This window comes from Seriola dumerili, unplaced genomic scaffold (assembly GCF_002260705.1).
Source record: "Seriola dumerili isolate Sdu_G_001 unplaced genomic scaffold, Sdu_1.0 BDQW01000138.1, whole genome shotgun sequence".
Taxonomy (NCBI): domain Eukaryota; kingdom Metazoa; phylum Chordata; class Actinopteri; order Carangiformes; family Carangidae; genus Seriola; species Seriola dumerili.
This window is the reverse complement of record NW_019174393.1, coordinates 14,009,679-14,033,829: the sequence shown is the minus strand read 5'-3', so window position 1 is coordinate 14,033,829 and position 24,151 is coordinate 14,009,679. Positions and strand designations below refer to the sequence as shown.

General features: G+C 40.6%; 1 protein-coding gene and 3 non-coding genes across 4 annotated transcripts in view; 1 reads left to right on the top strand and 3 right to left on the bottom strand.

Annotated features, from left to right (window-relative positions):
* The window catches only part of LOC111224769 (cyclin-dependent kinase 17), a 41,206-nt gene extending 21,237 nt beyond the window's left edge, over positions 1 to 19,969 (bottom strand). The window contains exon 1 of the mRNA XM_022749399.1: positions 19,661 to 19,969. The gene's annotated coding sequence lies outside the window, so the exon portion shown is untranslated. The remainder of the gene's footprint in view (positions 1 to 19,660) is intronic.
* A 1,423-nt stretch (positions 19,970 to 21,392) lies between these two features.
* Positions 21,393 to 21,475, bottom strand: trnal-cag. Its single transcript has one exon. It is a non-coding gene; the product is annotated as a tRNA-Leu (tRNA).
* Positions 21,476 to 21,760: 285 nt separating this feature from the next.
* On the top strand, positions 21,761 to 21,832 carry trnaq-cug. The gene has a single exon. It is a non-coding gene; the product is annotated as a tRNA-Gln (tRNA).
* Positions 21,833 to 23,156: 1,324 nt separating this feature from the next.
* On the bottom strand, positions 23,157 to 23,228 carry trnaq-uug. Its single transcript has one exon. It is a non-coding gene; the product is annotated as a tRNA-Gln (tRNA).
* Positions 23,229 to 24,151: the final 923 nt, after the last annotated feature.

The following is a 24,151-nucleotide window of genomic DNA, read 5'->3' as shown; positions in this document are numbered from 1 at the left end:
GGCTGTTTTGTGTGTGTGTGTGTGTGTGTGTGTGTGTGTGTGTGTGTGTGTGTGTGTGTGCGTCAGTGTGTTTAGTCCAGGTATGAGTGATGTTATGGGGACCTAAATCTGTTGACATAGTCACTTCATGTCGTAAATCATTAAATTTGGAGGTGAGGACATGTTTTATGATCAGGGTTATGGTTGGACAAGTAGTAGTTATGGTTAAGGTTGTTGTATGGTAAGTGAGATAGAGTGTGTGTGTGTGTGTGTGTGTGTGTGTGTGTGTGCGTTGCGTGCACGTGTGTGCATACAGCGTGGGGGTTTCCAGAAGCCTCAACACAGCCCAAACTGTCTCTGCTCATGAATAACATAAAGCTGCTTTTAATCCAATATTCATTGACTCTGCAAACAGCACATGAATAAACCATGAACAAAGCATGAATAACGGATGAATATCACAGACTTAAACACAGCTGTTTTCACTTACACTCACATTCACACATTCATACGGAGAGAGATTAATGAGGAGAGTCAAATCAGTCAACAGAAAACACACACACACATGTCGACGAGCACATGCGTTCCAGACGAGTACATTTGTGTGGACGCAGCAGTCGTCCAGGTCACAGGAAACACCTTGCTCAATCTGCCTCAGGCCAGTCCCTGCTCATTGTGTTGCTGCGTTAACGCCCCATGCAAGTGTGTGTATGTGTGTGTACAAATGCTGTATGCATGTGTATGTGTGTGTGTGTGTGTGTGTGTGTGTGTGTGTGTGTGTGAGTGGAGGAAATGCAGTGAGGAAGCAGCAGCAGAAAGGCCCCACCCGTCTCTTCTGACCCTCAGCGCAAAACAAGCTGACCCCTGTCGTCACCATCCCTCCTCTCTCTTTACATCTCTCTCTCTCTCTCTCTCTCTCTCAAGGTCGTTAGCTCCCCTCATACTCATGAGACACCATCTGCCTGCTTGCTCATGCTCACACACACACACACACACACACACACCTTCAGCAATTCCTCATTCACGGCACTGCGTGGTGAGCATCACTTCATCAATCAGTGTTGGGGTGTGTCACCACAACCTCATACCAGCACAGCGACACAACCACAACCTGTTCATCAGATCCTGTACAACACAACACACACATTCAAGGAAACTACAAACATCTTTAGATTTGTGTGTGTGTGTGTGTGTGTGTGTGTGTGTGTGTGTGTGTGTGTGTGTGAGTGTGCGTGCGCGTGCGTGCGCATGTGTGGACATGACCTGCATTTCCTCTCAGCTGGCTGCAGTCGGTCTAATTAAAGCCCAACAGGCTGTCGGAAGAGGAGTTTATTAATTAAAAGATGTAATTTCATGAATCTAAATTGCTGTGAAGGCGTACTGTTTATCACAGGGTTATTACCTCTGAAAGACTTAGTAACTACAGCAGTCAGTCAAATATCAAATATATTGTAATATTTGTGCTGGACTATATCCAGATAAAAGATTTAAAAGGCAACCTTAGTATAACTGGAATAGAAAAATATTGGAAGATTGACAAATTTCTATCTTCTCACAGTATATATTATCAGTCTGCTTATAAACACTACAAACTATGACCTTAAAACTCACCACTGAGCTAAACAAAAACTATGGCTAAGACTTCCTGCAAGCCATTTCCATGACGACCTTTCTCTTCATTTATTAGTTTATTTAAAAATTTATCATTTCACTCTCCCAGTCTACAAAGTGCATGTGCTGTGCTGTACCGTAACCTGTGTGTGATTAGCCTACTTTTAGAGGGGAAGTGTGTCATGCTGGCCCTGGTGGCCCTATCAGCGGGAAGATTTGATGATGCCACACACACATACACACACACACACACACACACACACACACACACACACACACACACAAACACACACACACACACAAACACACACACACACACACACACACAAAGCTATCAGACAGTCTAGCGATGGAAAAAAAGACATAAAATTTCATCTAATGAGGCTAAATATCCAGATTGTAAAAATCCCAACACAAATATAAAATGACTTCATTGGAAAACACTCTCTGTCTCACACACACAGACACAGACACACACACACCAACACACACACACTGTATGTGAGATAAGCGCTCTTTGTCTCCCTTACAGAGGAGTGTAACAGAGCAGGGTTTTATCTCTGCAGCAAACCAAAACAAAGAGACTCATGTGACGTGTGTGTGTGTGTGAGTATGCGTTAGAATTTGAGTGTGTGTTGAGAGTGCAGCATCTGGCACGTATGAATGATGTGTGTGAGGGGGGGAATTCAACATGAAAGGCAGCACCAGCAATCTGCCAACAACAGAGAGACACAGAGAGAAGTCTCTCTCTCTTTTTCATCATCAGCATCTCCAGAAATTCACTTACACACACATTTTGACCCACATTCCCAACAACCCCCACTCCATCACTCCTCTGCTCCCTCCTGGATGCCTCCCAAGTGCATTGTGGGTAGTCTGGAGGAGGGAACTTCAAAGGGCAAGCGGTGGTGGTGGTGGGGGGGCAACAGGCGACAGGGCCTAATTACTGGGCTAATGATTTCACTCACACACCTCCGTTCTTGGTCTTCCTTCCTTTCACATTCCCTTTTCTACTTTTTCCCCTCCTCTCTTCATTCCCAACTTCTATATCAGAGTGAGGTAATGAGACGGAAAATGTGACTTCATATTCAATCTCAGAGATGTGGGTGAAAGTGTGAATGTGAAGAGGAGGAGGAAGAAGAAGAAGATGAAAACGAAGAGGGAGAGAAGGAATGGGAGAAAGAAAGTGAGTTTATTTCTGTGAGCGGAGCCATAATGGAGTCTTTGTGTTTGGTTAAGAGGCATGAAATCACCCGAGTGACTGCAGGCATGTACAGTGCTGCTGAGAGAGGTGGTGGTGGTCCCACTCCACATTCACTTTGGTTTCAGTAGCTACATTTTGTGTTTATGACAGATTTGGGAATTGAAAGCTTTAACTCTGCAGGTGACCAATCAAGTGCGAGTATTCCCCAAATCCAGCTGGTCCATAAAGTTTGTGTTCCCTTTGTAATTACCAAATTTAATTAGTTGTGAAGTAAGTGCTCTCCTCATTCAACCTCATCCAGCTGTGTTCCCAAAATCTCATTAAGTTTAGTCATCCTGAGTTTCCTAGTTGTTACTATGTTACCCACCCTGGAAGTGTAGAGGTTAAAGGTGCTGACCATGAACCATAATGACTCCAACTGTAACTAAATCCAACTGTGATGAATTTCATGTCCCAACCTGGTCATAAGTGTGTGTTCCCTAAATAAAACAAATAAGTGTGTGTGTTGCCCAAACTCCAGCAATCGTCTACTGTGTTCTTTAAGGTGAAGCTGGTCATCAGTGATGTGTTCAGTGTAGTTGTAAACAGATTTAAGTTCTGGTTGTACTAGCACGTACTTTTTGATGTTAAAGGTTCCCTGTAGAGTTTTTGACCACAGAGCCGATGGTTTCACACTGTTCCACTGATCTATAGGTGGCAGTAACACACCGAGATGCGCAGAAACGTGCCAGTAAAGGCAAGAAACAAGGATGAAACAATGTGTGTCATAAAAAAATCAGCTTTGCAAATGTGTTATGAGGAAGGAAATGCATTCAACTCGTTTGTTCATTTGCAAGGACACACAGAACATATTGTGGTGAGAGACACTGAATGTGAGCGCAGGTTTTGTTTGTGTACAAGAAAACTGACATGTATCAACCACTGGGGGCAGCAAACACACCTCATGTGGCTACACTGTCAGAAATGCAACAGAAGGGGAGCAACTCAAAGCAAACAGACAAACCGTAGACCAACAGGATTCAGAGCATCACATTATTTTCTATAATACCATGGTCATCAACAGTATCAGACTCAGTAACACTGAAGTCATTAAATAGTGTCTTCTGCACCGGCCTCTGCCTTTTGCATCATATGCAATATATGCATGCAATCTCTTGGATGTGGGTATACAATCTGTACACTGTGCGGGAACAATGAAAACTACAGAACATGCTCTGAATGACACTTTAACAAAATATAAAGTGTTAATTGATTAACTTCAGTGGTCTTGGTATGGAGATTTTGTTCCATTCAGGATGGGCCAGGCTAGTAGTTTTCCCCCCGTTTCCAGTCTTTAAGCTAAGCTAAGCTAAGCTAACTGTCTCCTGGCAGTAGCTTCAAATTTAGTTAACCAGATATGAAAGTGGTATCAATCTTCTCTTCTCACTCTCTGCAATAAAGTAAGTGCATTCGTAAAATGTCAAACCCCTCCATTAAAATCTTGAGGACTATAACTTCCTGGCTATGAAGGCATAGAGTGTGAGCATGTGCTCCCAAAATCTGTCTGAGCATTGAGTGTGTGTGTTCCCCAAATGTAATCCCTTATCAGCTGTTTGCTTCCTAGTTCAATGGGTCGACTGTGTTACCCAAATTGAAACAGTATTTGTTCCTTAAATCCATGATGTTTATACAAGAGGATTTGTTCAGTTCTTCAGTTTGGTTTATCATTATTCATCATTAGCGTTGAAATGTATCATAATTCAGAAATTGATATCTCTATCGTCAGGATCTCACTATAAATAAGTCACACACACAACCTTACGTCAAAAAATACCCATTTAATACTTAATACTGTCAGTTCCATAAACTTTTATAGAACTGACAGAATCGGAGCAAAAAGAAGTGGAGACAGGAACAGAGGGAGAGTTGAAGGGAAGGCTGAACAGTCTTCTCAAACGGAAAACAACAATTAACGTTGTTCAAACTGTTGACGCTCTCGTATGAGAATCCAAACCACTTTTAAAAGAGACTCTGAACTCTGTGTCGTCACTTTCCTTTTGGAGTGCGGACATGACAGAGCCAGACAGAGCCCAAAGGGAAAATGAGCTCACATGTCAAAGAGATCTATTTATCATTGCTCCAGTTTTATTTGTGGTTCTTTCTTCAGCTTATTGAGGCAGATTCAGGCCCTTCAGGGTGTGTAGGTCTGCTCAGTTAAAGGGTTACACTGTGATTTTTAGCCCTGGCCTCAGTTTTTTTTATCCTTTTTGACAAGATGACTGCAGATTGCTGATTATGTGCAAAAAGGAAACTATTACAATACACAGATGGTGGAAGCAATGCTGTCCAACAAGACACACTTACACAGGGTAGACACACTCTGTAATGGTGTACCCACAATGTAATGACGATACAATAGTCTTAATGAAATGGGAGCTGAGTCAAAACTGTCGTCTGTGTGAAATCATGCGTAGTAAATGCTAGTCAGGCATGTTATGGTGTTAGAGGTGTTAGGGGAGGAGGTGCTCTCAGAAGAGATGAGTCTCCAAGAGATTGTTGAAGATAGAGAGGGACGCTCCTGCTCTGAAAGCATTCAGTAGCTTGTTCCACCATCAGAGAACCACAGACCAGAACAGTCTGGACTGAGACCGTCTTGTGTGCAGGGATGGTGATGTCAGACGATATTCCTTTAGAGGAACACAGTAGAAGAGACGGAGCATAAGCCTGTATGACTGAATTAAAGTAGTTGGAGCAGACGCAGAAGTCCCTCTGAAGGCAGCATGAGTGACTTGAATTTGATTTGGGCGGCCATGAGTAGCCATGATAGGTCAATGAGGAGCAGAGTGACTTGTGACCTTTTAGGTTAATCCAAGACCAGACAAGCTGCTGCATTCTGGACCATCTGTGAGGGTTTCACTGTGGGTGAAGGGAGGCCAACGAGGGGTGGCGTACTGAGTCAGGTAAGGCTTGATTTTTCTGATGTTGTATAGAGCAAAGCGGCACGACCGGGAGACGGATGCAACACGATCAGAGAAACATGCCACCCAGGTTTCTCGCGACCTTCGTCGGGGTGAAGGATGATAAAATGACTTTGGACATGTGCACTAAAACACAAATGACATAAAAATGCTGTGCTTCACTCAGTGTGATTTGAATGCAGCATGAAATCAAAAATGAATGTGGACAATGCCAAAACGTTTACTGGTTATAAACTGAAATGTTGTGTTACTGGAGTAAGTATAGGCATTGTAGCAGTCTAAATGACTGACTTTTGATGTCTTATATTTTTGTAATTGTCAACAGAGCCCATGAAAAGACTAAAATCAATAATGACTTGATCTTACAAACAAGTATTGCCTGTACAGGAAAAAAAAAATTGCCCCATGGGAAAATAATGACTGCTCAGCAACAGCCTGATGGACAGTATTTTATTCTTCTGAGCCATAGAGCGCCATTGTTGTCCAAAAACTTTTAAAAGCACATCAGTGAGCCACAGCATTACACTGTTTCTTCATTACCATGAACACACACACTGTAGTTCATTGTGAGTCATCATATACACCAGTAAAAATACTTACAGTGAAACAAATGTGGATTAATGTGCAGGTCTAGCCCCACACAAATGCAACATTTACTCCTTCTTGAGTGACATTTGCTGAAACTAAAATGCAAAGCTGTTTTAGGAAATTAGGCAGCCTTTCAAAAAAAAATTAAACATGTTTTTAACCCATGTTTACAGATTTTTGCCCTCAGTAGGACAGGGCTGACTTGTGATGAGAGGTGTGAGAGCCACAGGCAGGACAGGGAAGTCAGAAAGTATTACATATTGACTAAGGCTACGTCCACACTCCTTTGTTTTTGTTTTAAAACATCACTTTTGCTACGTTTACTCCTGGTGTCCACACTACTCTGGAGTTTCCAAGCGCCTAAAATGGAGACTTTTGGAAATGCAGCTTTTCCGATATTAGTTTGGAAACTCCAGTGTTTATTCAGTTATACATTATAATCTATTATTTGTTATTTTCTATACAGAGACTGTGTTTACTTATGTTTGACCTCAAGGCCTTCTTTGAGGGCCTGGAGGATGTTCCAACTAAAAAGAAAAAAAAAGGGAAACACTTGTAATCATATATTCCTATATGTGCTGTTGTACCCCGAATAAAAATTTGAAAGAAAAAAGTTTGCAGGAAACTCCAGTCTGGACAGACAGACAGAAACATTGGAAACAATGATGTAGACACCACAGATCGCTCCCTGATTGGGTCTCATCAGCCTCGACTACCAGTGGTGACAGAAACATAAATAATGAATTACAAGTGTTACTGACCTTGTTGTCTTTGCTAGCAACTGTTGTTTAAGTTAAATTCTGCAAACTTAACACTACAACTGTCGTTGCTTTTCCTGTGTTAGTATGGACGCTGATTATTTCTGATACGGAGCTAAAGCGGTCGTCTGAACAAAGATTGTTTTCATTTTAAAACCCTGTTTTAATATTAAACCATAGTAGTGTGGACGTAGCCTAACACATTGTTGGTTTTGGTCCATTCAGATTTGTTGAACTTATTCTTTAAGTTATTAAGACAACAACCAGAACTGGTTTTGCAATCAGTTTTAAACCTTGTTTGACCCATCAACTTAACTCTGCTCTACATTTTCACTATTATCTAAATTGGTTTCATAGCATTTGTTTTCTTTGATTAACTGTGTATCAATTCGATTGTCAAGTGCCCTTTATCAGTAAATGTCTCTCATTGGACTGGTTTCCCACACACACATAATGGACAAACCTCCTAATCAAAGCAGTTTAGATGAAAAAGCTAGAAGGCAAAACCTGAGCACACACAGGTACTCACTTTTGATTTGTCCTCATTTACACATATCTGGTTTTAGGATAAGAGGTGAGGATAATGTTCGCACTGCCCCAGGCCCACTGACATCACGGCACAGATCACAGCAGCACACACAGACAGGGAGTTTCCCTCTTATTGCTGGTATACATTACAAGCACCCACGTGTCTCACATGATGTACAACCACTACAAAGGCTTCAAAGACCAGGAACCCTAAAGGGTGTCACCTGCCTACAGGGTAGATGAATCCCTGCATCTGATATCTCTGAACACCACGACTGTGAAACCTGCTTCAATAAACAATTTCTGCACAATTTCACAGTGAGTCTAGTTTCTATGAACTCTTTGTATTTTAGCACTAGCTTTAAACGCAATACACAATTGTGCAATTTTCTAAATGAATTTCCGAGTTTCCGAAGCTTTTCCACACTGTCAAGAGGAAAATTTGGATTAATTCTTTGACATGCAAAAGTTAAAATCCAAGAATATGGTCAGCCTCACTGCAAAACCATTACCACTGTCATCAGCCCTCAAGCACCCATTTCGGCTGAACCCTACTGGGTACAGTCACAAGCATGTGTTTGTGTGAATATGAGAACACACACAAACGGAGCATCAGTGCTGCTGCCTTGTGCAGTGGGCGCTTTCTACTCAAAGACCCTTTGTTTGAGTCGAGAGAAAACTAAAAAGGAGCTTCAGCATGACTGACCCAGAGGGGTGAGCTGAAATAACCCCATGTGTGTCTGTGAGCACACAAAAGGCTGCAATGTTAATATTAATAGGAAATTACCAAAGACCATGAGTGAAAAAATCCCTTCGGGTGGCAAAGGCATGTAGGAAGAGAAGAAGAACAAGTGAGGACAGTTTCATGAGCTTTTATAGGAGAGTTTTTAAGAGAAGTGAGAATGCAGTGGGTCAGTTTGAGGGTCTCACTGGTCAACTTAAGCGAATAGATCACTGACACCAGAATAATCCACAAGCTCACTTGTGTTGTTGACTTTGATGCACCAGTGATAGGAGGCTACTAGCATCATTGGAAGTGAGAAGAAAGAATTTAGCTGCTGTAAATCTAAATTATCTGCAATCTGTTCTACTATGCCACTAAAGCCCCTTTTCCACTGGTCAAAAAACCCACAAAGACCCGCTCACATCGGGCTTGTGTCGGCAATCGTACAATCGGCATTCACACCCGGGTCAAATGACTCTGCAGTAGATGTGGGTATTCATCAGCTCTGGCTCTGATCGGCAGTGATGTAAACACAACACCGAGGTGAAACAGCTAATTTTTACCTTTTTTCCGTCTTTCAGAGCACAAACCCTGTACACACACCTGTCACCTGCCTGGGTGCTGTTAAACCAGAAACACAGTGGCTACAGTGCGCTCGGGGATGAAAGAGTGAGCTGCAGCCACGCTATCATCCCTGTGAGGCTGTACTGAGGTACAGCAGTGCTTTGAGCTAAATGCTAACATGCTGCTAATAACAATGCTCACATTTATTATTCAGCAGTGTTGTACAATGTTTACTATGTTCACCATCTTAGTTTAGCATTTAGCATGCTAACATCTAGCTAATATCTGAATGTTAGTTTTTCAGGTGTTTGGTCTTTAACTAAATTAATAGACACATGAATAATTTTGCAGAATAGAGGGAACAAGAAAAATTACTCAAATAATCAAAATAGTACATGCTAAATTGTTATCATCGAGCACTATAAAGTTAATGATCCTCCAAGGACAGGCATGAAGAAAAACATGATATAGGCAGAGAGAAGAGGAGACGAAAACTGCTGTAGAGGTTTAATGGGGGAGATGGAAAGAATGAAGATAAAAATGGAGGAGAGGAAGGGCGAGCTGGAGGGAAGATTTTATTTTTAGGTATGAAGGCTCCAGTGTCTCAGAGCTGAACACACACACACACACACGCACACACACGCACGCGCACACACACACACACACACACAAATGTAAACACAGCACGTGGTACACCATTACCCCATCTCTCTCTTGCCATATGACAAACACAAACACAAAGCCCACAGGCCACAAAACACACAGGGAACTCAGCTGACATACACACCAAGGTTTGACTGCACGCCCAGACGCTCCAGTGTCATCTGTTTGCAGCAAGACGAGGGCAAGGTTCGAAACAAACAAACAAATTCACTGGGTATATACTGTACATATAAGTGTGTGTGTGTGTGTGTGTGTGTGTGTGTGTGTGTGTGTGTTTGTGTTAGGAGGTTAACCTGAGGTCACGCCAAAGGCAGCGCACTTCATCCATCTTCCAATTACAAGACAGAGAACGTGTGCAGGACAGATGATCCTCTTATCAGCGGTTCACACCGTCATTGTAATCAATCCGCGCGCACACACACACACACACACACACACACACACACACACACACACACGCACACACGCACGCACAGATATACACTCAGTAGGACATGGAGTCAGCAATAGGTGGACTACTGTAGTGCAATCTGGGCTAACAGTATTGTGTGTGCCAACGCATGTATATAGGTTTGTGTGTGAATGCTGACTGTAAGCAAACAAGCAGGAACCACAGAAGAATGATATGGACTATGTTTTTTTTTTTTTTTTTTAAAGACGCAATAATCAATATTTTCATATTTACAAAGGAATGAAATTACTATGTGTATGTGAAAGGGGTAGATTATAGTGACAAGCCCAAAGGGAATTATCACCCAACACTGCAGTTCACCTCAGCTCAACAAAGGAAGTTTCTCAGCTCATTGTTTTGGTTATACGGCCTGTAACTTTGCTGTTTTGATTCAGTCTCACTGCTGTCATCAACCTTGTTGTTGCCTGACTCGCATCAACGACACAACAACAAACTGACAAAGTTAATGTTTCCTAACGTTCTCTATTTTATTCTAATGTTCTCTATTTCAGCTTCATAAGGTGATAATATGTTAATGTTAATGTCAAGAGCTTTTAGTTCTACAGCTATGTGGCCAAAAAAATAATCAGTACAAGTTTGCCATAAATGCATTAGCTGATGTTAAGTAAGTAATTGATTGATTGATGAGGATTTTACTCTAATCAACTGGCTTTTTGGCCAGGTAATGGTTGTTTTGCTTTAAAATAGCTATTTAGCAGAAGCTGCCACAGTTGTGAGATCATTTCTGTGCATCGTGTAACCAGTTTTCCAGGTTGCTGTCATGTTGATCAGGGGTAATAATAAGCCAAATTGGCATCTAGTGCTGCTGTTCCCTCGTCAGTTTATATACAGTCACTGTGTTGTTTGTATAGTGAAAGTGGCTGTTATCTCTCTCTGTCTACTACGTAAGACAGGCGGTTTTATTGCACATGAATGATGTTCATGTGGCCCTGTTTATCTCATTGTAACTGTGCACAGAGATGCACAGTGTGCTGCAGCTTTAAAATTCACTCGTGTGTAACTGGATTCTGTCTAACACTACCCCATGAATACACAGTCCTTCTTATGCTCACTGATGCACTTTCATGCATTTAATGATAGGATGGAGTTTCATAAGAACAAAAAAAATAGAACTCTCCTCTGGGGTTGAAAATCGTTGTTCATTGTATTATTAGAATTATACAAGTGTTATATCGTTTTGATTTTGTTGGGAAAAAATAAAAAAATCACCACCTGCTGTTGACTCTCTCCTCGCTCCTCCGGGTACAATGATCTGCTGCCCCCATATTGTGTTTGTGAAATCAACACCAACATTCTCCTCGGTTCTGTCTGTTACGCCGCTTGTTCATCTCATTACAGCCACATCAGACTAATGAGGGTTAATGAGAAGCTTCCGGCCTGTCTCTCTCACACACACACTCACACTCACACTCACACTAACACTCACACTCACACACACACACACACACACTCACACAACAAACAGCTGGATGAACACAACATACAAGAATGTGTTTTCCTGTCTGGATGTTTGGTTGGTGAATCCAAACACACAGCTGGACATGGCACATTCCAGTGGAGAGAGATAGGAAACTGAATGAGCTAATACACAGACACAGACACAATCTATGTTCTCAACGCGCGTCTCATGCAAATTAAGCAATGCTAAAATAGAAAGCCTAGAAGGGAACAAAAAGCAAAAAGCTCACACAGTTCATTCATAACATTGTGAATCTTTTTGACAAGGATTAAAATGTATTTTTGCATAAAGACACAGCAGTGATCTGTCTGACAAATGATGCACTTGTTGCAAAACAGTTTTACACATCTTCTCGTTTAGAGAATTTTTCGATTTTCTTTTCTCCTTCACTAAAAAACTGAATGCAGTATATTGAGCCACATATTGGCAACTTTCAATGCTTTTAATTTGAAAAATTGCATGGAAATAACAAAACTAATTTGTTTAAATTCCTGGGCAGAGAGGTCCGTTACCTCTTCACTCAGCAGTCACAGCTTCAGGCACACACACAACAACACAAAAACAAAAGCAACAATTAACCATAGAGATTTCTAAGGATTCTCAGGTCACCTTACACAACTGAAGAAGAAGACTTTGACTTCCCTCCTTCTTTTATCACCTCTCCTCCTCCTCCACTGTCTGTTTTATGGCTTTCCATTCTCACGCCCCACCACTCCCCTGAGCACAGGCCTCAAATCCATCTCCATTCTGCCTGAGGCCTTTGGGACCAGGTGTTACCTCCCCAAGGTTGGCTCGTTTTATGTGAGTGTATGGGTGTTTTCTTCTCACACCGTCCAACAAAGTAGCCTGGTCGCTAAGGCACGTGGGACATCCCTGAGCCTAAGACAAAGATGCAGCATTTCCCATAAATTCATTACATCAGCCATTTTTTATTCCTATCTCAGGCGCTGTGATGCACGAAGAAATACTAAATGATTATTTTAAACAACTGGTCCGTCACACACACACACACACACACACACACACACACACACACACACACACACACACACAGCTACAGTATGTAACTTGAAATATGCTCCAGAAAAAATCTTAACACAGAGAGGTGCTGTCATAGGCTTCTGTGACCCAGATTCATCAAAGAGCCTGGCAGACATATTCCCCTCTAACATTTTTGAGCCTCCTTCTAACCAATCAGAGAAGGCCAAAGTCAGGGCTGGGAGCTCACACTTTGCTTTCAAGTCTCATGATCACACCTATGGCTGGGTATTATTTGAAATTTTCATAAGCTAGCATCAATTTGATACCAGAGTTTCCAAAGAGATACCAAAGCACTTTTTTGACACCTTACTTTCAGAAATATAAACATGCTTTTCAACAAAACCCTGCACTAATATCACAAAATAAGTCAAAGTTTTCAGATCTTAACTGTTTTCTAAACACAATCTGCTGTGCAAGAACTTTGCTTGAATAAAAAAAAATTTATTTAAGAAGACAAACTAACTGATTAATCAATCAGAAAAAACATTTCAATTTGATAATACATGCTATGCTTATGGGTTAATATTTACAGTTTTCTTTACCTGAAGCTACAGACACATTTTAGTCAGTAGAAAAAACAAAACAAATGAAGAAAGGGCTCTACTCACTCCCCTCTTATTAAAGGAATACCTCCATATTTTGGAAAATGCATTGTTTCCCTTTCTTGCCTAGAGAAGATTGATGCCATTTTCATGTCTGTACACTAAATGTGAAGCTACAGCCAGCAGCCAGTTAGCTTCATCTAGCAGAAAGGTGTGAAGTTAAGACAATCTGTCCACCAACACCTCTAAAACTCAGTACTTAAAAATATTATAGCTTGTTTGTTTAATTTGTACAAATAACAAAGTGTTAAAACAACACATTGTGGTTCTACAGGGGTTTTGTGCCAGACTATTTCTTGGCCAGATAACACAGCTACAGGAAGTTACTGTGCCCGGCCAAGAAATAGTCTGGCACATAACCCCCTGTAGCTGTTTCTATCTGTTTCCAGGCATTATACTATGCCAAGCTAACCAGCTGCGAGCGGTAGCTTTATACATAACACACAGACACAGTAAGAGAGTGAGCAAAAGTCCATCCAATTCACATATGGGGAACTGAATTAAACGTAACTCCAAGTCACAAATCAGATTGAGAAAAATCTCCAATCTGTTTTGCTATTTTAAAAATCACAATGGCATCACTACAAACCGTTTTAAACCAAGGACCAGCTTCTCTTCTCTTTCCCTGCAGCTGAGAATCAAGAAACATGATGGAACAAAATTTCTTCTATTTCTTGCCTCATTGCATCTCTGCAGTGTTGATGACTGTTTACTGTTTTTACCTGGTTTCTGTCTTTGGTGCCATGTGCTCACGGCTGTGATGTGTGTCTGAGAGACCTCTTGTCAATCAGTCTACAATCGTACTCTCTAGAGTTTCTGTAGTTTTGTTGTCTGTTCGGTCATGGCACCTATCACCACTCATACAGGAGTTTCACATTAATCTGATTAGACCAGATTATCAGTGTGTGTTCAAACGTCCTGTGATACTGACCTCAAATTGATCTGACCTTTCAGATAATGATGAATGAGGTGCTTAGTGATGCTAATACAATAAAGAGATTGAGAAATAAGAGGAGCATCTGGAAACTCCATTACAGCAACACTTCTGAGAGAATTCATTAGAAATGACTGAATTAATAAGACTTGATTGTTTTCTCTCTGTGTTTCATGAGTGTCTATGGTCTAATTTTCCTGACTGTTTCCTGTGAACTTTCAATGCACTTTGTTAGCACTAACTGCAGATAATGCCCGTCTAGCAGCCAGTGATTAACCCACAGGGAAGAAAGAAGGGTAATTAAAGACTATTACTTGAGATTAAAAAGGAAACTCACTTTTATATAAAGACTGAAACTTAGAGGAGGTATCAGGGTAAGAGAAGGCAACTGGAACAAGGTGCCTCAGGTTCAGTCCCAGTAAAAGCAGTGTGCTAAACAACATCCTCTATGAACTAAATGAGAGTGAATTGAGCGAAATGAAACTGCATGCGTAATAATTTCATTGTTTTGATAATGTGAGATGAAACTGTTTTCGAGAAGCAGGCAGATGGTGAGAGTTGTGTAGGACGGGATGTACTGAGCAGCAGAACGTCAACTACAGCTGACTGTACTTGGCACCAACACTGTACCACTTAATGTGTGTGTATATCTATTTGTGTGGATGTACAATCTTCTGTTACGATTTTGTTTTATAAAAACCCATTTGAATTGATATCTACTGAACAATTAATTGTTTTTACACTGACTTTTAGTTAACCATGACTTAGCATGCTGTAAAATTATCTTACTGAAGTATTGTTGCGTAGGTAACGTTCAGATTACAGTCATTAGCTGTTGTTGACAGCAAGCAGATAGTGAACAGTAGTAGGAATCTCCCACTTCACCTTCTGCGCACGTCTTATGGTTGTTTTAAGCTCATCACCTTGAAAGGACTGAATTAGAGCCTTGGGGATTTGTGGCTCTGGACTGGCTTGTCCTGTCGGTCTATGAAGCTAATACTAGCAGCATTATCATCAGGGGATGTTAGTCAGATATTCGCACATTTTTAGACATGACTAATACTTGTTAGTGATACACATGATGGCAATTTTCTAAACAGGAGTATAACTGATGCCACTAAGGTGATATAATACTAAATGAAGGCTCAGCTGTTCTGCCTTTTCTTACTTAAATAGTTATTTTAGTTTGGGGTCATTAAGTGAACTTAAAGTTTCCGTTCAGAGTAAGGCTGAACGACATGCAAAAAAAAGACAAAAAAACATATTGCAATTGTGATACGTGTGTGTATGTGTGTGTGTGTGTGTGTGTGTGTGTGTGTGTGAGTGTGTGTGTGTGTGTGTGAGTATGCATGTAAGTGTAATAAATATTTCAGCACATTCACTGTCAACTGACACCTCTTGAGTTTACAGTGAGCGTTCACCACATGAGGGAAAGTGACTTCATGAATGACAAAGACCTCCATGTGTCTGTGTGTGTGTGTGTGTGTAATCCCTGTCTTCTGCTGCTCCAACAATGCCACTGGTTAATCTCTAGATTATGAGCCAGTCTCACTCACCCAATACAACCCTCCACACACAGACACTCAAAGACACACACACACACACACACACACACACACACACACACACACACACACACACACACACACACACACACACACACACACACAAGTAGGCTGAGGTAGAGGTGTTTGATGCAGTGAGAGACAGAGAATGAACTCATACCACTCCACATTCCTTGCATGGCTCACATAACTTTCCTCATCAGTGTGTGTGTGTGTGTGTGTGTGTGTGCATGTGTGTTAGGTCATATGGCTACAAATGTGTGCAAGTGTGTGTTCAAGCTGCACCCAGCCCACACTGATTGTATTCATTCTGAAGCCCTAGAATTAGCCAGACCCCAAAAAAGCCCAATAATTACCACTTCAGCTCCATGATGCCCACCCTGTGACCATGCACTGACAGACACACTGAAACATACAGTGCTGCACTCATTAAAACACATTCAACCACACACTCATACACGTTAACTCAAACATACAGACTCACACAAAATCATCAACACACTGCAATAGACACAACTGCATACACACATAGAAAGGCGTGTAAAAGGACAGACACAAAGAGGTGAGCACACACAAAAATACACACACACACACACACACACACACACACACACACACATATATATATACACATAGCTCTCTGATCAATAAAACATTGCACATGTTGGTGTTATATAAATGAGAGAGAGGAAGAGAGAGATAGAGAGAGAGCAAGCCGCTGGCCTGGTTGTCAATAGCAACCGTGTTTTGGAGGCTGATCATCAGTAAGTGCAGTCAGCCCCATTGCAAAGCATGGTGGGATATCACCATGCTTTGCGCCCGCAGATGATGGTACCTTGTGAGTCTGAATACAGATACATTTTTACCACGGTTTAATTCTGTATTTTTAACTGTATACATTAAAATGCAGTTAAATTCAGCTGTAACATCACATTTCAGTGGGCAGCGTGCTCTGGTTCATCCAGAGGCCCACTAGATTCTGACTGACAGGGAATATGGAGCAGAACATTTCAACTGAGAGCAAACTCTGATCCTCACAACACTGCACCGTCATCAACTGCATCTCACTGATTCTTCTAACAAGTATGATTTCCGTTTCTGTCTCTTCAGTTTATGTACATTTAAGGAGGCCCTTCAATGGTTTAGTGCTGATCTTCTTTAAAGCTGGGGGACTCACTGGACACAGCTGAACGGTAAAAATCAAAGCTGAGGTTTTTTGCTATAAATTTTTTGTCACAAAGCCAAAATAAAGATGACCCCTGATGACATCGTCAGGGTTACTTTAACAGACTTCGGAAAAGCTCCTCCAGAACCACAGAAGACATTAATCAACTGTTTTTTTTTTTTACAGGCTTAGTAGTTCTCTTTGTGACAAGGTGATTGCTCCTTTAACAGCAGATAAACAAATATTTAAAGACCCCCTCCGATGAAAATCAAGTTTTCAAACTTGTCCAAATGGTGTTTTTTATATAATACAAGACATATCATGAGCAAAATAACTGTCAACACCATGATTTCCACCTTGAACAGCAGTGAACCAATGACAGTCTCATAAAAACGATTCAGACAGCCAGGGTTTCATACGTCACAAACCTTAGGAACCAATCCTGTCAATTTGTGTGGACGGGGGGTGGGGCTAAATAAACCTGAAATTTTGTCAGTACAGAGAGAGAGTTAGCATTAGCACAACTACTTACACTGTGTCAGCCACTGCCAGTTACAAGCTAACAAACAACATAAACAAATAAAAGATGCTAACTGAGCTAACAGTTCTGATCCGTCTGTTAGTCTCTGATTCTGGTCTCAACAGACTCCTCATCTGAGTCTGGGTCTGACTGAGGCTCAAACATGTGGCTGAGTCTCTCTGATGTTTCCTCCTCTAACCATCTTGATACTCTCTGCTCTTTCACCTGTCAGCCTGGAGCAAGCAGGTGGTGGGCGGGGCACAAGGCCTGGTCCAGAATTTCTCAATGAGGAAGTAAGAGTAGACGAGCTTCCAGATATCCCCTTTTTTTCCACTGGAAAACCACACTAAACAAAAAATGAATCATAGCAGAGTATTTTTTACAGAGTTTAAAATGTGTCTGGGGAAGAACTTTTAATATAAGCATCAGACAACATTTATCCCTCTAAAAAGTAAACACTTGAGCAACAACAAAATCAGATTCTCAACAGGATTAAAATAATTTACTAACAGGAATTCTTGACCTGGTTTCACCTAAAACTCTCAACCTGACCTCTGCTCACACTCTTTTCCCCAACAGAAAACTTTGAGCTGTTAACTGACACCTGCTGCGGTTCCATCACATGGCGCTTTAACTTCTCAAACTGAAACCAAACACACTTCTTCTCTGCTATGATACAACTCACTTCACTGAAATCTATTAGTCCCAGGAGTAAAAGCAAGAAAGCATATGAGTGTGTGAATGAGTGTGTGTGCATAATAGATGCTCTCAGCTTTCATCTTCCTGCTGTATGTGACGTAATGCAGAGACAGATCAATGCAAGCACTGCTATATGGCCCACAGACATTGGGGCGGGGGGGCGGTTAGGGTAATTACTTTGTCCTGTGGGGGTGTATCACTCTTACAGCCAACAGCCTGGATCTGAATGTGGGTCAATACACACACACACACAGACAGACACACACACACACACACACACACACACACACACACACACACACACACACACACACATAATTGAGTGGCCAGTTGTTCCAGATGAAGGACGTTTGAAGTAAATTCAGGTCAAACAGTGGAAGTAGAAAAGAGCGTAAGTGCATCACAGACACTTCACTGCAGAGATGGGTGAGAGGTGGTCAAATTTACAGCTTATCATCACATTTTATGAGGAGTTGAGATGTCATTTTATCAAACAACAATTCTCTTAGTATTTCAGTTTCCAGGGTAACAACAGGATGGCGCATTGGTGTTGCACCGTACACTTGAGGAGGTTGAAGAAAACTCAGTTATGTCTCTTGCCTGGAGGTAGTTTCCATCCCTCCCTCATGTCATAAATCACAAAAACATCTCAATGGAACTGGCAAAAGTCAATAGTCAAGTCATTTAAAAGCCAACTTAATTTTGAACACACATTGTTTCAAGCATGTGCCTTTTAACAAGTCAACAGACACCTTCAGGAGGCATTTTTTCCCTTATGATTTGGACACAGCACAAGCAGAACAAAAGGCCCTTCCACCAGCAGAGAAGCAAATGTTTATAGATTTATATTATGATACATTATGAAAAGCCAAGCCAAGATGCTACTTTTTTGTATCAATGTGAGGTAATGAAATATCCACAATTTCACTGTGAAAAATGTAACTTCATTTTAGACGTGAAAGGAAAATCTAGGCTAACTGTATTGATAAAATACACGTGAAGGTGCAGTCGGGGGGGTGGGCATGAATCAGTTATTGGTGAAAATGTATAATATAGCTATAATAGTGATATAAGGCACTAAGGCGTTTTAGCAGTGTTAAAAATCGATTTTACATTAAATCAATAACATTTTTGGATCTTTTTTAATGGCATTCCTGTATTCTTGGTGTTAAATGATTATCCAGAAAACCAAATCAATAATGCAGGAATATTCTTCTTGTTCTTAGTAGTCAGTATGATATTCTATGTTGACACTATACTTTAAATTATATCCTTCTATAGTTTACCACAAGGTTCCTGTCGCTGGGGGGTCGCTTGGCTGTCAATACATAAGATATGTAAACAAACCAAAATATTTAACGAAATAACGCTTTATGTTGGAAATATGTACGAGGTGCGGACATCACAGTCATAAATGCATTGGGTGAAACTGAAGGTAGCTGTAAAGTATGAATTATAGCTTGAGTCTGGCTGAATTATTCTTCAGCTGCCGTTTCCTCTGTGTTGTCATTTCCACACACCACACTGTTCAGTCCTCGACCGTCGCTGCCGGACGAAACGTAACGTCACAGAGTCCATTATCGGACAGACCGTCTGTTATCCAGCAATGGCATTAAGGCAAATTTACCTGAAAATGGTTAATTCCGTCGTTTCACGCCGACTCTCCGGAGCTGCCAGGCCCGGATGCCCTCCTCCGCTTTATCCGCCCACTGAAGTAGCCTGAAACACAGCTCTGTCTGTGTTCGGCTTTGGCTCCAAACGCTCCGACAGAAAAATAAATATGCTCCGAAACACGCAGGCAGATATGAGGCGTGTAAGGATGGTCAGCTACAGACAGAACCCCCGAAATGTCGTTCGAGTGGAGGTGAGAGCAGTTTAAAGAGGCTGGAGGAGGATCTGCTGTCGACAGACGAGACGGGAGGGGTGCGATCCTGCCGTCAAGCGCCACACAGTTTAAGGGAATTTCCTGTAACGTTTCAAAATAAAACTATTCTCAGCCTTTGAGCAATTTTTTTAAACGTCTTTCAAAATAAAAGTGTCAATAGGGATTTTCACATTTTTCGGCCACAGTGTTCAAATAAGTTACGTAATATTTCAATAATGTCCATGAACATTTATGGAGATAATAATAGATAAAGAGATATAAGTCAGGTTAGTTCCGCTTTAATTCTTGAAAACTACCATGAGTTTGACTTAACTGGATGCAGATAAAGGAAACAATAGTATCCTTATTTGAATAGTTTCTTTTCCGCTCTTCCTTTTAACTCATTTCCTTCTGACATTACAACACTGTGAAACACTGTTTCAGCGTTTTGTCCCAGGAGGTCTTCAGTGAAATAATGAACATACAGGTACAGGCTTATAGACATTTAAAAAGAAAATAAACAAGACTAAAAGAAGAAGCTATTCATTAAAAAAAAAAAAAAAAGACAGTTGTACTAAAACATACTTTCCATTGATTAATTTTAAAATTATCCTTGAAATTATTGCTTGCTTATTGTTAATATTTTACAATAACATTCAAGGATGAAAATAAATAGCTATAATCTGTGTAGGGGACAGAAACAGAGAAGACACTAGGCATAGATTGGACAGATAACTAGAAACAAGCATTGAGATAAATTTTTGGTTGTACACCACCACCTGCTGGAAAAAAACTGCAGCTACTTGAATTATTGTTATCCAACATTGGTAATGCAGACAATGAGTAAATCGGAACAAATATTATTATTATTACTTTGTGACATGGCGTATTATCCTGCTTGAAATGGACATTAGAAGATGGTTAATTATTTCCATAAACGGATGTATATGGCAGCAACAAAACACAGATAGATTGTGTCATTCAAACAATGATTGATCAAGATTAAGAGGCCAACGAAATCAATCCCATCGATGCCAAATTCAAACCGGACCATCTGCTACCTGAGCATAAATCCAGACTCATCAGATCAGCTAAGTTTTTCCAGTCTCCATAGATCAAATATTGTCGTAAATAGTCGACTAATGGAGCTCATTTCCTGTCCAAACTTAACACAACAACAAAACATGTTTTCCAAATGCCCTGTGACTCCCTAACAGTATTGCTTGCACATGCAAAACACCACTAACGAACTCATACATTTTCTTTTGCAGCAAACAACTACTTGACAACATATTTCTAATAAACCATACATAAAACTACAGCCTGTCATATAAACCCACTTTTGGTACAATCTTTCAGCCGTGATGATGCTCTAGATTTTCTTGCGCGTCCTGAGTAATATGCCTCTTCACCTCCACAACAGCAGAAGGCGCCATGAGACCATTTAAACGCACTGATAGGTGAAAACGATTATCAACGTCAATGAAAATGTTGATGTCAGAAGTGGGATTCGAACCCACGCCTCCAGAGGAGACTGCGACCTGAACGCAGCGCCTTAGACCGCTCGGCCATCCTGACAGTAAATATACTGTACAGTACGTACAGTAACGTACTCACACCACGTTCCACTTAAAAGTCACTTGTAAGGGCACTTCATTCCGGGTTATTGCATATGCAGGAAATCTGAAGGCCGTTTTGTATTGGCTTTAGCGATAAATCTTTTCCACCTCTTTCCCAAAATAGTTTAAACACGAACTTTATTTATTTTATTTATTTATTTTTATTTATTTATTTATTTATACACAAAATCCTCCAGCAACTTCGCTTGAGTTTTTCTTTATAGTCCCTAGAAATTGATGTAGTGGTTCCATGGTGTAATGGTTAGCACTCTGGACTCTGAATCCAGCGATCCGAGTTCAAATCTCGGTGGGACCTGATTTTGAGAAGCCGTACAGGAAGAACAAAAGGCGGTCTCACACTAGGGTAAAATCAGCACTTGACCCTATAAGTGTGTAGAACTTCTGTGCAGTGATCAATGAACTGTAACTGACAAAACAGGTAACTTTGACACCAGTTGACCAGACACACCTATGTCTGTTCATTTCTTAACTGAAACTAATTGTCATTGTTGTCTATTTTATACATGAGCTTTCAACACCCTCAACTAAAATCATAAATGTATTTATTTATTATTATAACCATGACAATGAAACTCTTGTCCAACTGCCACTGCAGGGAGGCTATTTCAGGAGATACTTGAGTAGGTCATATGAGAGGGTAGGGACCTATATGGTCGTTCAGCTTGAGGAACTTGTAGATTGTTTGTCTGTGTCCAAAATCAATATACTGGTTTAAGCTGAATTAATCAATTTCTGGCCACAGATAAGGATATATAGAAATAAATGAATAGTTAAAAAGTAAAAGATGAAAAACTGGTCTGTCTGTCCCATTTTGTTGTCCATTCATTTAGTTTGAGTTGAGATTTTGAGTTCACTCAAATCATGACATTTCTGAGCACAAATCTGGACCCTGAGTGCATTAGGGTCAGAAGCAGAGATATTTAAATGTGAGAGCAGGTCATTAGTGATTTTCCCAGCAGCTTTCAGTCCCAGCCTGCATTCATACCTCTGGCATAAAAAAACAATCAATACTACAAACCATGGGACCATGTGCTGTTCTTCAAAGGACTGTTTCTTTTTTATAGTTATTTTATTTAATTCCCAGTGAAATTTACGGTTTCAGTGCACTGATTATGGACAATAAAACTTATTGTTAAACTGTAAAATATCCTGCTTTCATTACATATCTTTTTCACAAGTGTTTGGTGTTTTTATCTATATATATGTATATATATATATACAGTACATATATATATATATTTATCCAAATTTTTTCACTTTTTTTACTCCTATCAGCCCCAAAAATCCAATATCGGTTGGGTTCCACTTGGACTCCAGTGATCAGGGTTCAGATCTCAATAGATCCTGGTGAAAGAATGGAAGTTGTGGGGGAAGTGGTGTGTGGGCCTCTGTGGTCTGATTACATTACCTGGTTTGATGATAATAAAATAGAAAGACAGATGACTGAAAACATGAATGTCTTAACCGTTTTCAGGAGAATTTGATATCATTTGAGTACCATATTAACTGTGTGGTTATAGCTTTGGTTAGTGATTTCCTGGTCTTACTGTTGCCATAAACAACATAAGATGTGTATTACTGCTAAAGCCTTATGTTCACTATAAGTCAACCTTTAAATTAGGTTCCACCGAGATTTGAACTCGGATCACTGGATTCAAAGTCCAGAGTGCTAACCATTACACCATGGAACCACAGAAAGGATTAACATTGTTCACGTTGTACCGATATTTGACTGTTCAATTGAATTTGTGCAAGCAGCTCATTGAGCGCAGAGAGAGGTTTGAATTACCACAATTGGTGGAAACTGAAATCCAAATATTGTAGTTAGATTGCCACCTGAACGCAGCGCCTTAGAATGCTCAGCCATCCTGACTGCATAAGGAGCCTTTATGCTTAATCCATAGCAAGATCTTGGCACACTTTCATTTGGAATTGTATGTAGGATGTAGGAAATTTCATGTTTGGCTAGTAAACGTAGGTTTGCTAACTGTAGCTTTAGCTAGCACTCTGTAATTTGAACATCTACATTTTCATTGAACACACACTTTGTGTCATGGAAATGTACAACAGCATCATACAATATGAATGTCGCTCTTAATATAGGCTATATTACATAGCATACAATAGGGATAGGGCAGCATTGCGATACCGAGTCTAATTTTGTGAAAATTGCAACCTGTATCTGATTAAGGTAGTAAACGTAGGTTTGCTAACTGTAGCTTTAGCTAGCACTCTGTAATTTGAACATCTACATTTTAGCCCTGGTTCTCAGCATATCTGTAATTTGAACATCTACATTTTAGCCCGGATTCTCAGCATTTTAGGGCCGACGGTACTTGGGACAGTAATAAAATTATGTGTAGTTCAATATAATATAAACATGGGCTTTTTTTACCTGTAGCTTGGCAGGTATTTCGGTTGGATTTGACATCATGTGACTGATTGACCAAGTGAGCAGAAAGAAAGTGGGCAAAGCTAGCTAATGCTGCATTGAGAGACAAGAGAGGATGTAGGAAATTTCATGTTAGTGTCTAAGAATGTACTCCCTAGAAACAGTTCGTTAAAGGGTGCGATGGTTTGACCTACCGCATCGCCACTTGTGGTTGAAACAGAA